Source organism: Monodelphis domestica, chromosome 1 (assembly GCF_027887165.1).
Source record: "Monodelphis domestica isolate mMonDom1 chromosome 1, mMonDom1.pri, whole genome shotgun sequence".
Lineage (NCBI taxonomy): Eukaryota > Metazoa > Chordata > Mammalia > Didelphimorphia > Didelphidae > Monodelphis > Monodelphis domestica.
Window position 1 is genome coordinate 677,121,627 of NC_077227.1, and position 18,350 is coordinate 677,139,976.

An 18,350-nucleotide genomic window follows, 5' to 3' on the forward strand; every position below is an offset into this window, starting at 1 on the left:
AGATATCTTCTTAATACCTAGATATATGTATGTGTATAATTAATATATAAATACATATATATTTTATGGAAAAAAATTGAATTTTTTTTCTTTTTAGTCTATAACTATTATTAACTTTTGGAAATAAAATCACAGATCTAAAACTATAAGGCACCTAAGGTCTAGTGTAACCTTTTTATTCTTACAGATGAATCAAACTGAGAAGATGCTGTGAAATTTTTCCCTGTTAAATATGCTTTCAAAACAAAATTTAGAATTTTCCCCACAATAAGATTTCTTTACCTTTGAAAACAATACAAAACAAAACACTGAATTTTCACCTCTTTTTCAAAAAGGAAATGCCTAGTGTTCAATTATTTATTTTCATATCATGAGATATTTCATAAAATGTGTTGAGTTATGAGTTAACTATAAAAATAGAATTTGTAGTAATTCGGGATCTTTTTTCCCCTAAGGTATGCTCTGAAGCAAAAAGTCACATCCTGGGACTTTGTCCAGGTCTATGTCAAAGTTATAAATCTCAACCCCCCTTTTTAAAATTCCAGAAAAAGTAAAATTAAAGAAAGGATCCAAATGGATATCCTGACAAGATTCATTAAATAAATACAACAAACATTAAGTATGTACTGGGTTCATGGTGAGAGACAGCATAAAGTGGAAGGTAGAAAGACTTATTTAAGTCTTACCTCTGACACTGGCTGACTCTTTATCAAGCTACTTAACTTTTCAGTTCACCTTGCTGCACTCCTTTTTAAAAAAATCAACCCCCCCAACAAATAACAAGTGTTTTTTTTCCTTTCCTTTCCTCTTTCCTTCTTTTCCTCCTTCCTTGCTTCCTTCCTTCCTTCCTTCCTTCCTTCCTTCCTTCCTTCCTTCCTTCCTTCCTTCCTTCCTTCCTTCCTTTCTTCCTTTTTTAAAGCTTTACCATCTACCTTAGTATCGATGCTAATACAGAAGAGAGGCAAGGGCTAGGAGATGGGGGTTATATAACTTGCCAAAGGCTGCACAGCTTGGAAATGTCTGAAGCCATATTTGAACCAGGGCCTCTTGACTTCAGGCCTGATACTCTATCCACCGTGCTACCAAACTATTCCAGCATTTTTCTTTCAGTCCCACCTCCTATGCTACCCAAGTGGAAAAAATATATAAAAAAAGAAAACTCCTGTGACAAATATGTAAAACAAATTCCCACATTGTCCATGTCTAAAAAGATGAGGTCTCATTCTGCACATTTAGTCCATCTGTTCTCTAACAGAAAGTTAGAAGCAATACTCTTAATTTTTTTCTTATTCTGAAAAGAAACTTCTCAAGTAATGTTTTTCAAAATAATAGTCTTGCTCCCTCTATTTCACCCTCCCTTACATTGCACCAATTGAAACCAAAATAAAACAAAACAAAAACCAAATCCATCAATACCTAACACTGTCAGTCCTATCAAGTGGGACAGGCTTCAAGTACGGTCTAGATAAAACACATTCCTATGTTAGCCATGTCTGAAAAATGTGTTTTTCTTTCTGCATTCAAAGTTTATCACAATCCCTTTGTTTGGAGGTAAGCCTTGGGAATCATCTTCATTCTTTTAGACTCCTGGTTTATCACTGCATTGATGAGAATTCTAACATCCTTCAAACTTGTTTTTTTCTCTTCAATGTTGGAATCATCATCTAAATGGTTCTTTAGCTCTTCTCATTTTGCCCTACATTGTAAAGTTCTTCCCAATTTCTCCTTATATTGTCTATTTTATAATTTCTTATGGTAGAAAAAGGTTTCATTATGTTAAGATATCACAAGATATCACATTCCACAAGAGGACAGCCCCTTGGTTGCCAATCTTTGGCGAACGACAAGAGCAGCTATGAGAATTTTTCCATGTAAAGATCCGTTTCTTCTTTCTTTGGTTTCTTCGGGGGTTGCATCTGCCAGTGATATAGCCGGGTCAAAGAATGTGCACTGTTTGGTAACTTTCTGGGTCTAGTGCTGAATTGTTTTCCAGAATGGCTGGATCAATTCACAGCTCTACAAATAGTACATTTCCTTGTTTCTGCACAGTCCCTTCATATTTGTCATTTCCTTTTTGAGTGTCATCTTTGCCAGTGTGATAGGTGTGAGTGTCATCTTTGCCAGTCTCATAGGTGTGAGGTGGAAAATCAAAGATGCTTTACTTTGCTGTTATTTTCTTTACTTTCTCTAATCATTAGTGATTGAGTGCATTTTTCATAGGGTTATTGATAGCGTGGATTCTTTCTTTAAAAAAAAAAACTGCCTGTTCATATCCTTTGATTAATGATCTATAAAAAAATAGCTGTTGATCTTTTAAAAGTGAATCATTTTCTTATATATTTTGGGAAGGAAATGTTCATCAGAAAAAAAAAAAGCTCATTGCAAAGATTTTCCCCTCCATTATCTATTTTCCTTCTAAGTTGTTCACTTTCTGTGTAAAACTTTGTTAATCAACCCAATACTACAAATTGTGGAATGGTGGCAGTTCTAGTCTGGTAGAAACTCTTTCTTTGCTATGAGTTCCTTATACCAATTAAATCCCAGATTAGCCACTGCCACCCCCACCCCCAAGAAAAGAGGGTGCCGAGCAATGTGGTAAGTGATGGGGAAGGTACCGAATTTAGATAAGAAGCCATAACTAGGATGCACAATACTGTGAGTGCAAAGAGTAACACAAAGTGTGATGGGAGGTCCTAAACGGAAAGGAAAGGCATTGGGGAAGACTTCACAGCTGAGGTAACATTTGAGTTGGATTGAAAAGGCTGGATCAGAAAGTGAGGAGGGAAAGACAGTGCATTTCAAGTAAAGGAAATGCCAGCCACAAAGGCTTGGAAGTGGGAATGAACAGGGCATGTCTGGGGACAGAGAAGTGGGTAGAGGACAGTGGGGGGGGGGAATGATAGGTTACACAGATGTGGGGCAGCTAAGTGGTTCAGTGGATAGAGAGCAGGTCTAGAGATGGGAGTTCCTGGGTTCAAATCTGGTCTCAGACACTTCTTAACTGTGTGACCCTGGGCAAGTCACTTAACCCTCATAACCTAGCCTGTACCACTCTTCTGCCTTAGAACCAATATACAATATTGATTCTAAGACAGAAGGTAGAGACTTTTTTGTTTGTTTTTTAAAGAAAGACTGAGGGGGTGATGACCATTTTAGTTTATTGTGAAGGAAGAATTGAATTATATGTGACTTAGGAAGATGAGATATTTATAAATCATTAAGAAAATACTGTTTTCAATGTCAATTAGGACATAAAGTTAAGATTTAAGTATCAAGAAATCCTCTGTTTTTCACATTTTGTGAATCTGGTGACAAAATCTGGGCTACTGTAGGCTTTGAATGCCAGGCAAAAGGATACATATTTTCTCAGTTGGCCATAGGATCATAGGGTCCATGAATTGGAGCTGAAGGGGATCTCAGAAGTCATTTGGTCCAGTCTCCTTATTCCTTATATTACAGATGTGAGAAGTCCAAAGAAGTAAAGTCCCTCATTGGAAGTCATATAAAGTAACAAGAACCAGAATTTGAACTTGGGTCCTCTAATTCCAGATCCATCCCTCCTTCCCACTGCAACATGCTCCCTTAAGGAAGTGACTGGAGACTGTATCAAATTTTAGGGATGATTGCACAGACAGGTCACCTTGCTTCCACTGGGTAGAATATGCTGCTAGATATTAACCCTTGAAATGTCAGAGAAAATGCCCTTTTTTTGTACTTTGAAGTTCATGTATCTAACTTTTTAAACTAACAACACTCTGAAGAGCTAATTCTAATAATGACAGTCTTTAGTTTTATATTGTTGAATTGCTAACTTTAAAAAACTTCATTGTTGTTACCAAATTTTTGCCAAACTCTGAAAAGTTTTAGGGAGAACCTCTTAGCATGGGCTTGATTCAAAAGAGTCTAATGATTGTCAGAATATGGGAAAACACTGGTTGAAAAATTTTGAAAGATTCCTCCCAGCATTCCATGTGTTTAGGCAGAAGTTCACTCCTGGTAGGAAAAATAATCAATGATTAAATTTAGTGAATAACTTTACTTCTAAGGCTAAAGTTGGAAAAGAAGCTTTTACAAGGTCTACTTGAAATCCTCTTTTTCCTTCAACGCCCAACTCAATAGTAACCTCTTCCATGAAGCCTTTCCCAATCCCCCCAGTTAATTAATTAATTTATTTATTTGCTTTCTTCTTGGACCCAATCACACTTGACTTTGTATTATCCTTATTTGTGTTCACATGGTGCCTGTCCAGGTAGAGAAGGTTCTTTGAATGAAGAGACTCTTTTACTCTTTGCTCATCTCTGTACACTTCCAGGGTCTTGCATATAGTAGGTGTTTAATTAATGTTTTTTTGTAGGATTGAATCAAGCCATTTTCCCAATAAAAGTCAATGTTCCAGAAAAAAAACAACAGAGTTTCTCATTACCATGTTCTTTTCATTTCTTTTAATTGGACAATACTCGATTTTGTTAAAAACACTGTATCTGGTGACGCTATCAAACCTTGAAATGAGGTTTTAAAAAGCGGATATTACACACGAGCACTTGTCTAATAATGGCCTTCATTATGGAAACATTTAAACCGAATCATTGACTTTTTTTCTTTTTTCTTTTTGGTAATAAGGCCACTGAGATAAACTATATAGAACACTAGTAATTTCTCGTAAACAGATGGTGGCATGATGTGACAGGAAGAACAAGGCTCCAGCCACAAGTCTAAAAAGCGTAGGATCTGAGCACTTCATGGGTGACTTCATTTTGATCTCTGAACACCATGTTATTTGGATGTCTGGGTGGATCTGCTTACAAAATGATAATGGGGAAATGATTTAGCAATCAGATCAGTTCAGAACTGAGAATTCTAAGAAGTGAGGCATGGACCAACCATATACCAATTTAGTCATCAGTTTCTAAAAAATGTTGGTAATATGGAAAACGAGGGATCTTCTTGAGGTCTAAAGGTCAAATTCATGTTCTACTAGACACCGTAAACAACATTTGCAGATGCATGGTTTCAATCTAGTCTTCTTCCTTAATCTTGTCTGATTCCATTTCTCCTTTAATGTGGCCTTCGTTCCCCCTCAGTTCCTTCCACAGAATCACTCAGCCTGAAGAAGCACATGAGTAGGTTGTGTAAGTGTGAGAACTGAGCGGGTCCCTGGGCACATTAATCAATGTGTTGCATAGAGGAAAAGCAGGCAATCTCGTCTTCTGTTAAAAATAAGCACTGAACCAAACTGCTTCTCCAGACATGGATTAGAAGCAGCCGAGAGTTAGTTTCTGAGCATGCATGTTAATAGAAATGTTGACTATGAACGATCATTAAAACAACAAAAACAACAGAAAACGCCATCCCCTACTTGATTTTCCACGTGCTTGGTTATCAATGAGAAAGGATGGCTAGGGAGGTTCAGAAGTTACATTTCTTTAGAGTTAGAAGTTCAGTTAGAAGGTGAAAGTGGGACCTGGACAATGGCTTTCTTTCTTCTTTCCCACTGTTATTTTCAGGCAGATATCTTTTTAGCTAAATACAAAAATTAACTTTGGATTAAATTAAATTAAATTAAATTGGATAGTAATAACTACTAGTTAGAGAAGCATATTAAAGCGTGACCAAGATCTCACCAAGTCAAAGCCATTGGGGGTGGAGGTAGGAGAGTGTTTCTAAACCTTTTTTGCAACCAAAGGAGGCAAAAATATCAAACAGAAAGAAACAGAAAATGCTTCAGTGTTAGATGAAAGATATATCCAGGAAACCGTTGCCCATGAGCTTCCAAGACATATGCATGATGATTCTGGGTCATTCATTCATTTAGCACATTTAATAAGACTCTAATAGGTAGGGAGCTCCATTGTAAAAGAAGAGGGGATATAAAACATTTAGCTAAAATAAGGCTTCTATCTCAATGGAATCTGTAGTACACTAAGGGGATGATGCAAATATAGATAACTCTAGTATTCAATAATATATGGTCACCGATTTAGAGCTAGAATGAACATTAAAGGTTATCTAATGAATGGATGAAAATGCATTTATTAAGCACTTATGATATGTTAGATCCTGGGCTAAATGCCAGGAATATAATTTTTCTTCTAAATTTTAATGGGAAAGAGGGCATATCTATAGGGGAATTATCTGTACACACTCGTATAACTTATCTATGATCTGACTCTGGTGACTTCTCAGGTCTAGTTTTCCCCTTTTGTACCTTCCTTGGTCGTACTTTTATGTCTTGATTCCTATTTCTATGAATATCTCCAAGTCAGGGCAGCTAGATGGCTTCAGTGGACAGAAAGCCAGGCCTAGACCTAGACAGGAAATCGTAGGTTCACATCTAGCCTTCGATACTTTCTGTGTGATCCCTGGAAGTCACTTAACCCCAATTGCCTTGCCCTTGCACTCTTTTGTCTTGGAACCAATACCTGGCATTGATTTTAAGATGGAAGGTATGGGTTAAAAAAAAATCTCCAAGTATATTACCCTAGACATCCCAAATTCAGTATGTCCAAAATGTAACTCATTATCTTTACCCCTTAAAGCTTTTGCTCTTTCTAACCTCCCAATTTCTGTTGAAGATATTATTATCCATTCAGGCACCTGAATTCACAACTTTGGAACCATCCTCAACACTTCCTTTTCTTCCTTTATCATCAGCAACAATCAGTTGTTGAATCTTGCCAATTCCACTTCCACAATATTTATTTCATGAATGTCCTTGCCTTCAATCACACAATCCCCCAGGCTTGAGGCTTCTTCATTCTTTCATGATCTCTAGCTTCCTACATCCAGCCTCTCCCATCTTTAGTCCATCTGTCACTCAGATGCTAAATTTATATTTCTAAAGCAGAGTTCTGACCATGTCGCCATTCTAGCTCCTGTCTCTCTTTCTGGCCTTATCCTATATGATTTACATTCTATGTTTTGGACAAATTGCCCTTCATGTTACTCCTCCATAATATCCCATTTCCTATCTCCATTCTTATTTGTTTTTTTTTAAGCCTTATCTTTTGTTTTAGAATCAATATTAAGTATTGGTTCTAAGGCAGAAGAGCTGTAATGGCTAGACAATTGAGGTTAAGTGACTTGCCCAGGGTCAAAGAGCTAGGAAGTATCTGGGACCAATTTTGAACCCAGGATTTCTCTAGGTTGGGCTCTCTATCCATTGAGCCAGTTGGCTTTCCTCTCCATTCCTTTCTTCAGACTTGATCTCATATCTAGGATTTGTGTCCTGCTATAGAGAATCTCTAGCTTCCCTCAAAGTTCAACTCTTATATACATATATACCTAGTATAGGAGCTTAAGCCTCATGTGCTCAGGCACTACTGCTCTGCCCTCAGAAATAAGTGTTTATTTTTAATATAATTTTAACATACATGTTGTCTTCCCTAATAGCATGCAAGCTCCTTTAGGGCAAAGATGTTCATTTTTGCCTTGGTATTCCCAGTGCCCAGCAGAGTGCCTGGCACACAGTAGCCTCTTAATGCAGATTTGTTGAATTAAATGGAATTTAATTGAGGTCAACACCTACACAACTGCTTCTGTCGGTTCCCTTGGGTCGTGTGATACCTCACATCCCCACCTCCCACCTCACCCCAGCACCGAGCACCTCTGCCTAGACTCCCATGAACAACTTCAGTTTCGCTGGCTTCTTGCTTACACCCATACATCCTGGCTGAGGCCACAGCTGTTTCAACATAACTTTGCACCATGCTCTGATATGACAGCATTCAAAGTCGAGGGAAAAGGTGTCTCTGAAAACAAAAGGCTTTCACTGAACATACTGCAGCCATCTCTTGGGACCACAGAATTGTGACCTAGAAAGACACTGGGGATCAGTCATCCCTTTCCTTTCCTGCAAAATGAGGGAATTGGATTTAGGTGAGTTCTAAGGTTTCTTCCAAGTCTGTAGGAATCCACAGATCACTTTAAAACAAAAGGAACAGTAACACTTCACATTCTTATGGTGCTTTATGTTAAACAGAGTGCTCCCTGCCTTTTGTCAAAGGGTTTTGTCCATGGCAGGACTGAACTAAATCCCAGGTCTTCTGATATCGAGTTTCTGACTTTTTCTTAAACCAAATGACCTAGCAAGTGAAGGCTGTAGAACATAGTGTGGGCTCAGGTCACCTCTAATTCGCCATCAAATGTGTTGAGTTTGTAACACAAAGCAATAAGCACCTCTTATTTGAGCTCATCTCTCAAATCCAAAGGGCCGAAGAATAGCTGTTTAACTAAAGAAAGGATCTCATAATTGAGGAGTTCAATCCTTTGCAAACATTCAAACATTTCACTCATTTTATGACTTTAAAAGACTATTAGAGGTGTGTTTCCAAGTTTACCTTCAGATTGTCCATATGGCTATTTTCAGATTTTCTCACCCTGACATTTACCCCCCAAAATTTTTCTGAGCTGGGTCTTCATTTAAGTAAAAATTCTCTGTCTCTGTCTCTCTGTCTGTCTGTCTGTCTCTGTCTCTCCCTCTTCCCCCATTTCTCTCATAAACCAAATATTACAAACCTCTGCCAGAATACAAACACACAGTAATCTAGGCTGGAGTACGAAGTACTGATCAGGGAAAGAGTGTCTGACTATGATTCAAGGATCAGCCAATGTCAGGCTGAGAGGCTCATAAGAAGAAGACTCGTTTTCAGGTGAAGAGTTTTTTTATTCCAGGCACTCATGAAGATTATCCAGGAGTAAAAGGGTTCCAACCTATGGCAGTGAAGGAATTACACTAAGGAAATTATGAATTTTTTTATTTGAAGTTTGGAGATATTATATTTACAAAAGGAAAAAAAAAACCTACAAATGAGGTTGAGGAATTAAACAGATTTTTCTCCATTATATTCTTCTGCCTTCTTGGATGAAATTCATATTCCTGAGTGTCAGTGTTCTTAGAATAGACATGAGTATCGCTTTCAGAATCATTAGTCATCTTTCATGATCTGAGGGTCTTTCTCGACCAATTTAGGAAAGAAGGATGTTACACCAAGCAGACAGGATAGCTGCTAATGACGGGCAACAGTTCAATATTTTATGCCACCTTAAAAAAGTTTCAGTAACTGAAGGTGTTCTCACATTAATTCCTTGCATCAATTATTGACAGAGAATTTAATTTAAAGGCAACTAGTCAGTAACCTAGGGGTACTGTTTTAAATAATTTATAATTGCTGCATGAGTGTAATCATATTGCTATTGATTAAGATCTAGTCACTTCTACCAGTCCAGCATGCCTTATGCTAATTCCTTGGAGTAGAATCACCTTTTTAACTCTGTATTACCTGGTGGGAAGAATTTATTATAAAAAAATAATTTGATGAAACACAATCTTTGAGAGGCCCTGCTGATACTGGGGGAATGATGAGATGGGATAAAAGTAGAAATGAAGCAAAAACATATCCTGAGATTTAAAGATAGCAAACCTAATATTTATCAAGAAGGAATACACAAGGAGGAAAATGTGAGGGGAAAGAGTCATGAAGTTATAGAATGTTCTGCTGGAAGAGGCCTTAGAACATATACTTCCAACAGAGAGTTGGAAGAGATTTTAGAGGTCACCTGGTACAACCTTCTCATTTAAGTTGGGCAAAATGAGTCAGAAATCAGGTAGCATGTGTTGACTGAAGTCTGAGAACTGGTATCGGAGTATGTTTATGAGGATTTTAACAACTGCCACATTTTTAAAAGCAATTTATTTTTCAGTTCTAAATTCCAGATTTTTCAATATGCCAAATTACTTTAAATTAATCACATTTTCATTACATTCTTTTGGGGTTATATTGTAACTAATAGCCAATAGTGGGAATTTGCAGTGGGGGCCAAGAAAGCCTAGAATCTTTTAATACCTTTGTGGAAAATTTTCCCCTTTGCACCTATCTTGAAATATAGGGCAGTGGCTGTCACAACATCCTGAAAGTCAAGTAGAACTAGGTTTTAGCCTCAGTACTTTCACTGTCTGACAATTGGATAAGTTGCTTCCTCTCTTGGTCTTTAGTTTTCCCACCTGTGAAATGAAGAGCATGGACTAGATGATTTTTATTGCCCCGCCCATTTTCAGCATCCTAGAGTGGTAAAATCCTCATCACCTCTGACATTCTACATCCCATGTTTCAAAGTCCCTGTGAGGTCTAATATTCTATGATTATTTCATTTAACATTTTCTACTCTCAAGCAATCACTAGTTCTAATATTTTGTTTAACCTCTAATATCTTATTTTCTAGGGTACTTTCCAGATATGATGTTCTACGACCCTATTATTTGAGAAATATGCACATGAACAAAACTGAAGCAAGTAACCCACAAATATCAACTTCCCTAAAGGCAGCAAGGAAGGAAAAGTTTAACACGGAGGAGGCAGACCAATGTGATAGCAGTTTGCCATATAAAAATTAAATTGTGGAGAAATAAATCATATAATGTATTGGAGGCCCATTAAAGGAAGCAAGAGAATTTCTGAATGAGAAAGAGGGAGAGTGATGAAAGATGGAAAAAATCTGAGAGAAGTCAGATAGTGTCCAAAATGGGTCAGTCTTGTTTCTAATAAGTTGTCATGTTTACCACTTTCTACCTGGCAGTTCTTGTCAAGTTCCACTTCTAACTGTGGTTATGACACAGGGCTATAATTGTGTAACAAACATCATTATACTTCTGGGTCGAAATAAAAATTTATCATGGCATCAGGGACCCAAGGGAACTTTTCTCAATCCTTTTGCTAGAAAGCCATATTTAAAACATGTATTTAATTTTGGCAAACCCAAAATCTGAAATCAGTGAGAACATAGGGAGTGAAAAACTTTGATTCTCCAAAGACAAATAATGCCAGTTTTCTTCAGGTAAGAGCCAAGTTTTTCAAAACTTTGGGTATCAGCTACAACAATGGTTAATTACAGACTCATGGACCTATTTATGCACAAGTTTTAAAAAAAATCAGGAAGCCTCAGAAACTGTCACCTGCCCACACTGAGACTCTGCTCACCAACAAGAAGTCTTGCTGAAACCCAACAAAAACAAACCTAAGAATCCAAACTTCTTCCACTTCCTCTGAGCTCACCTCACTTACTACTTTCTAACTCAGGCAGATTTCTCTAAGTCTTATCACCGGGATAAAAGGAATTCAGGCAGTTTTATGATACAAAACGTAGTTTAATTAAACTGCTATGGTGTGCAGTGACTTACACAGAATACTACTGGGGCATGATAACTGTGAAAACACAATGACTTGATTGGAACTGAATTTCACAACAGTGCTGGAGTCATTGGCCATTGTTCAGTTATTTTTAGGCATATTCAGCACTTTGTGACCACATTTGAGGTTCTCTTGGCAAAGACATTGGAATGTTTGGGCATTTCCTTCTCCAGCTCAATTTATAGATGAGGAAACTGAGGCAAATAAGGTTAAGTAACTAGGCCAGTGTCACACTGGGTTGTTACTAAGTGTCTATGGCCAGATTTGAATTCAGGAAGATGAGCTGCCTTGCCAATGTCTGTAGGTCAAATTTAGACCAAGGTGAGGAATAACTCAATTGAATCAACAGGATGGTGGCTATAATCCAATATGATAGAGAGTAAAAAACCAAGATCAGGACAGCAAAGTTCCAATTCTTGACTGTGAGGCTGAGTAGCTATGTGACCAGTAGCAAGTACTATTCAGAAGTACACTTTTCTTATCTGTTCCTATACCCTTGCCTGGGGTCTTTTGCAAGGAAGGACCTTTATGCACCATCAAATACTCTAGAAATGGGAGCTATTACTATCCTTCTCTGTGAGGGCTCTAAAAGGTCAGGAATGTGGTGAGAGCTTCTTTACAAGGTTCAAAATGGAGAGGAAGATAATGGGGTAGGTTTTTGACATCATTAGAACTAGAAAAAGAGCTTAAAATTAATCTAGACAAATATTCTAATTTTATAAACAAATTAACTATGACCCTTAGATATCAAATCATTTGCCTAAGGGCATACAGGTAAGAAAGTGACTTCTTCCAACTCAGGTCATCTAGCTTCAAATCCATTGTTTTTTCAATATGTTGCCTTCTACCTCTAATTCCTCTTAAAAGAACTGTGTAAATCAAATGTAATAGACTTTTCTACTAGCAGCAGTGCAATGATCCAGGACAATCCAGAGAAACTTATGAGAAAGAACACTATCCATATCCAGAGAAAGAACAGAGAAAGAAACAGAAACGCAGAAGAAAAACATATGATCGATCATGTGGTTTGATGGGGATATGATTAGGGTTTTGGCTTTAAAAGATCACTCTACTGCAAGTATGAATAACATGGAAATAGGTTTTGAACAATGATACATGTATAACCCAGTGGAATTGCTTGTGACTTTTGGGAAGGGGGAGGGAGAAGGAGGGGGAAAAATCATGAATCATGTAACCATGGAAAAATATTCTAAATTAAAAAAAAAAGCCCAAAATATATTAATGACCATTTGATGGAATAAAATGAGTGATAAAGCAAAAAAAAAAAAAAGGTGTATTATTATTTCCTAAGTTTTCTGTATAAGGGATATTTTAGGAGTTATTTATTTATGCAATTCAGCACTTGCTGTGAACAGAATGCTTAGAAGAATGTATAGGTTTCTTAAGACACAGATTCTGCATCATTGAGCTTACCATCTAGTAGAGGATCTTCAGTACAGTCCCAATGGACCATACAGCATTATCACACCATTTTTCTATGAAAATCTAAAGCCTTTATGGATATCTGTCTATTTTCTTTATTTCTGTTTCTTTACTTTTCTTTTTTAAACCCTTACCTTCTGTCTTAGTCTTGATACTAAGTATTAGTTTTAAAGACAGAAGAATGGCAGTGGCTAGGCATTTGGGGTTAAATGACTTGCCCATGCTAGGAAGGGTCTGTGGTCTAATTTGAACCCAGGACCTTCCATCTCCAGGTCTGGCTCTCTATCCAGAGCCACCTGGCTAACCCTATCTACCAGTTTTCAAAGAAAAAATCAACCAAGTTTTGACCTAATGCCAAGGAAGAAGTCCCTGATAGGCTGACTAGGGTGCCCTGTCAACAGGCAGTATTGCATAATGGATAGAAGGTGGACCTTGGAGTCCAGAAGACCTGGGTTCAGTTCTTGACTCTGGTTCACACCAGCTTGAGTCAGTGCTTTAAAGTCTACATTTTTTTTTTGGCTTGAATTTTTTTATTTAATTAATTAATTTAGAATATTTTTCTATGGTTACTTACTTGATTCATGTTCTTTTACTCCCATCCTCCTACCCTCCTCCCATAGCCAACGTGCAATTCCACCATGTTTTACATGTGTCATTGATCAAGACCTATTTCTACATTATTGATAACTGCACTAGTGATTAGCTAGCATCTACATGCCCAATCATCTCCCCATCGACCCATGGGATTAAGCAGTTGTTTTTCTTCTGTCTTTCTACTCCCACAGTTCTTCCTCTGCATGTGGATAGTGTTCTTTCTCTTAAGTCCCTCAGAATTGTCCTGGATCATTGCATCGTTGCTAGTAGAGAAGTCCATTACATTCAACTGGGCCACAGTGTATCAGTCTCTGTATGAGGTTCTCCTGGTTCTGCTCCTTTCACTCTGCATCATGAATTTTACATTTTCAATTAGTTGCTAATCAATATTGGTCGACAGTGTGTCCAGGCTGGGAGTTTCACACATGAAATCACAGGTCCAGACAGTCCCCGTCTATGGTTATTCTCGTTTTTAATGATAATGGCATCCTGACAACAGTTGGACGCCAGTAATGATGATGGTGATAAGTATTGGCTGAAGTTTGAATGAACAAAGATCCAGGTCCAGAGGTCTGATTCACTAGGTCTGAGATCTCTTGACCACAGAAAACAATTCTGGCCTCCTACCTCAACAGAGAGATGTTTAATTCAATGATTCGAATGGCGCTTCCTCCAAGTGCCAGCCCCTCTCCCCCCTGAGAGCTCCAGGAAAGGATAGACTTGCTATTTCTGCTATGGCCACCTTCACTTGCCCCCATTAGGGTTTCCTGTGAGAGCCCCAGGAAACCGGCCCTCACTGTCACTTTTCACCATTAGGAAGCACAAGGGTAAAATAATAGCTATTAATGACGCGGTGACTTTTCTCAGCCATAGAGACTCTATGCCAGACAACGTGGCTGAGAGACCGACTCTGGTCTTGAGCATCAAAGAATCAGAGGATTTCCTAGTTGGAGGGGACCTCCTAGTGACTCACCCTCAATCAGTACCTGAAGAAGAATCCCTAATGTCCCAGACAGACCTCTAGCCTCTTCCCTGAGTGATGAGGAGGTGACTACCTCCAGAGGCTGACCATTTTTTTTTCTTTTTATAGACCTGAAATCAGTCTCTGCAAACTCTGCATTGCCAGTACGTCAGCTGTCTGGGCCAGGCTGAAGAACCCTCAATGGGCACCTAGTTCAATGCCCTCATTTTATAGTAGAGAGTAAGTCGGGCCCGGGAGTCCTGGGTCCTGGCCAGCACCAGGGCTGGCATGTTAGTCCTCTTCCTCGTGCCCATCTACGTGACAGGGATCAGAAGCCTTTCCTAATACTTCTTTTCTCCAAGTTGTCCTCAGTTAGACCATCCTGGTCGCTCCCTTCCATCCACACGCTAGCTTTTGTCCGTACCTGTCCTGAGAGGCGGTGCAGGACCTAAACCTGGTCCTGCCGGCGTGGCCTGGCTAGTGTGCCCAGAAGGCGCTTTAGAAAGGAAGCCTGTTGAGTGCAAGGCATGCGCAACTGCCGAAGGGGACACCCTGTCGACTTTGAAGGGGGTTAGGAGAAGAAGGTCCCAAATGGCTGTCTCTACCCCGGCTAGGGTTAAGCCTTTCCTGCCGGCATCAGCATTTTTCAGGAACTCACCTTTGAAAAGGAGGCAGCTTTTGGTTGTAAATGGCAGTGACACCGCAACAAGAGAGTTCATTTCACCAAGATGATTCATTAAGAAATGAAATATTCATGGCTGACAGCTTGAAGGATCGCCATACAGTTTTATTCTAATGCACCTGTCCTCTTTGTCAAGTCCAATATGGGATGTCATGTCGCCAAAGTTTTATTTAGAAATTGTTTGTCAGAGGGAGCTTTCTAATGTGAATGAAAAATTCATCCCCTCATTAAGAAGATTTTACATGAAATGTCTAGGATTTTCAATGAACACCAGGACATGAACCAATTACTGTTAAACACTTAAAGAGACAGTGTCCTAGCTCACTCAGCAAAACCCCCTAATTGCACAAATATGGAGAAAACTCAATATCCAGAGAGGCAAATGAAAATTCAATGGGGGAGGGTTTTTTTTTTTCCTTTTGGGGTCTTTGGAAAAATTCTAGTATTTGAGAAATGTAGGGATTTCAAGTGTCATATGACCATTTTGGACCATGTTGAAAAACTAAACTTGAGACGAGACTTGGGTTCTAGTTCCAACTTGGACGCTTCCTAGATAAGTGATCTCAGGTGATTTCTTCCCCTCATTGTTTTTGTCAAAAAGGTGACTGAATAATACTTGGGATTATGATGTGGTGGACGTTTGAATTGGAAGTCAGATCCCAGCTCTCCTCCTGGCTAGTTGTGTGACGGTGGACAAATCACTCTACCTCTCTGAGTCTCTGTAAAATGAGGGGGTTGAACTGGACGATTTCCAAGTTTCTATCCTTGAATCTTGTGAGTCTGTCCAATGGGGCTGTTGCCAGAAAGGTGTTTTATAAGCCATAGGATGTGCTATGAATGGGAGTTAGCATTATTAGCATTACATGTACACCCAAGAAGATGGCAATGCAGCTTTTTTGGAATTTTTACTAAAAATTCACCAAAATGCCCCCCAGAGCTATTATGACTCTTTTTCTCCACATTCACCTTTACGAACATAATTCATGTAAATATCAAACAGGTGCTTCGAGAGCAGATCCATTTAATAACTCCAAACAGAGTTTGGAGAGGGCGAGAGAGTGCCTGCCGATTAAAAACAGGACTTGAGCTGTATAGGAAATCAGGGAGAATCCGCCAGGGAATTGCTTGTATAATGAAATCGCACTTTACAGCTCTGACAATGGATTAAGTTGACACTGAGGTTCTACCTGACATACGGTCTCGTTCAGCTTAATCTATGGTAGAAAGTAGTTCACACCCCCAAACCCAGCACACATTATATAGGCACTGTATATATATAGATTTGGCCAGACTGTCATTTCCAATTTCAGAGAATCTCTAGACTGATAATACAAGAACTGAAGTTTCTCCTACTCAACCCAGGAGGCTCAGGAGAGACTTTGCAGATTTCATTTCCTAACTCCCAACATGGGGGATGTAGTGCCTCAGCTGGGGGAAAGAGGCTGAGCCTTCTGATCCTGGGGATGGCTCAGTGACAGGATGGAAGGGCTAAAACACCAGCCCTGGTGCTTATGGCGCCCGGATCCTGGACTCTAGAGCCTGACTTTTTGCTTCTAAATAATTGCTATGTTCGACCATAAAATGAGGGAATTGAACTAGATGACTGTTAAGAGCCCATCCAAGTCTGAATGTGTGATTATTCTGTGAGCCTCTTGAATTGAATCGTTTAATTTAATATCTTTTCTGTAGTTCTGAGAGACAAAAAAAAAACATAAACAAAGAAGGTAGGAGGAAAAGAATCAGGAAAGGGAGGGAAGAAGGCAGACCTAGAAAAGGGAAGGAGTAAGGCAGGGAAGAGTAAGGTAAGGCAAGGAAAGGCTGGGCAAGAGATGGGGAAGGGACAGGGATGAAAGGGGAGGGGAAAGGAGGAGAGTCTAGGGGAGGAGGAAGAAAAGTCAGGATGGTATCTGGGTATGGCCAAACTGCTTCTCTATTATTTATCTAGAGAATCACAAAAGGTAAGAGAGTAATAGCTCACATTACTAGAGCAAATTAAGGTTGGCAAAGCTCTCCACTCACAACAGCTCTGTGAGGTAAGGATATACAATTGTTATCACCCCACATTTCACTGATGAGGAAGTTGAGGCTCTGAGAGATTTAGCAGGCTGCTCTTAGTTTGGGACTGAATTCAATACCTGCTCCCATGACTGTAGAGTCATTACTCTAAGTACTAATGAAATATGGCCTCTCCATCACCCCGATGATGAACTATTGAGTGTGGTTTGGCATTGGAGACTCCTCTCAGCCTTTCCAGTCTTCTTGTACTCTTTCCCCCTCAACTCACTCTTCTTCCCAGATGTATCAGACTCCTTGCTGTTATTCACATAGGACACTTCATCTCTTGGTCTTCATGTTAGAAAAGCTCTCCCTCCTCATCCCTGTCCCCCCGGGCAACCCTGACTTTTTTTTTTAACCGTCAGCTTCTGTCTTAGTATCAGTTTTAAGTTAGAAGGGCAGCAATGGCGAGGCAATTTGGGTTAGGTGACGTGCCCAGAGCCACCCAGTTTGGAAGTGTCTGAGATCAGATTTGAACCCATGTTCTCCAGACTCCAGGCCTCGTGTTCTATCTACTGTGCTACTTAGCTGCCCTCTGACTTCTTTTAAGACTCAACTCCAACATCTCCTTCTGTTGCAGGGACTCCCCTAACCAACTGAGCCTCCTCTTCTAAAGTTACTTTCTGCCCATTCTATATATGCCTTTTGATTTTTATTTACCTGTTGTCTCCTCCATTCATAAATGTAAGCTTTCTGAGGGCAATGGTTATTTTCGTCTTTTTTATTTCTTTATATTCATATACTATAGGATAATGTGTGGCAGACAGTAACATTTATTAAATACTGATAGATTGATTGACTTCCTATTTCCTATTCAGCCACCTAGGTAGCCCAGTGGATAGAGTGTTGAACTTGGGTCAGGAAGACCTGATTTCAAATCCTGCCTCAGGCACATACTAGAAATCCATAATTTAAAAGGTAAGGGCAGAGACCACTAATCAAGCTAGAATTTCCTAGTCAAGCACCCTGATTCAAGTATCAGAATCCCCCAAGTATGTAGAGAGCAGCCCAGGGGGGAGTAATGAAAGGTAGTTTTGTGGTATGAATATATTTTTAGCTAAATGGCAACTCTGTATCTCAGGGTGAAGAGAGTGATGTGATGCTGGGTAGGTCACTCAGTCACACTCTCAGGCTCAAATCTCTCATCAATAAAATAAGGATAATAATAGTAGCTAGCTCAAGGGTTTTTGAGAAAGACAAATGTTACAATATATGTAAAGTGCTTCGAAAACCTTAAATGCTAGAGAAATGCTATTCTTTTTATTATCATTATATTCAAGCTGGAAAAGACTTCAGAAGATAAAGAGGCCATCTCCTACATTAAAAATATTTTCCTTCCAAAAACACCCCTGACCGATGTTCATCTAGCTTCTGAGGAAGACCTCCAGTGACAGCAAAGTCACTATCTTCTTCAGGAGTATACTGGGTGGTT

At 39.1% G+C, this 18,350-nt stretch overlaps 1 protein-coding gene across 2 annotated transcripts in view; it reads right to left on the reverse strand.

Annotated features, from left to right (window-relative positions):
* Window positions 1-18,350, reverse strand: part of WWOX (WW domain containing oxidoreductase) — a 1,214,741-nt gene that overhangs the window by 350,605 nt on the left and 845,786 nt on the right. Inside the window, exon 9 of one of the 2 annotated variants that reach the window (XM_056823887.1) lies at window positions 1-18,350. This exon is cut by the window's right edge and continues 18,056 nt beyond it. The exons of the other annotated variant lie outside the window; for it this stretch is intronic. The gene's annotated coding sequence lies outside the window, so the exon portion shown is untranslated. 2 annotated transcript variants of the gene reach the window in all.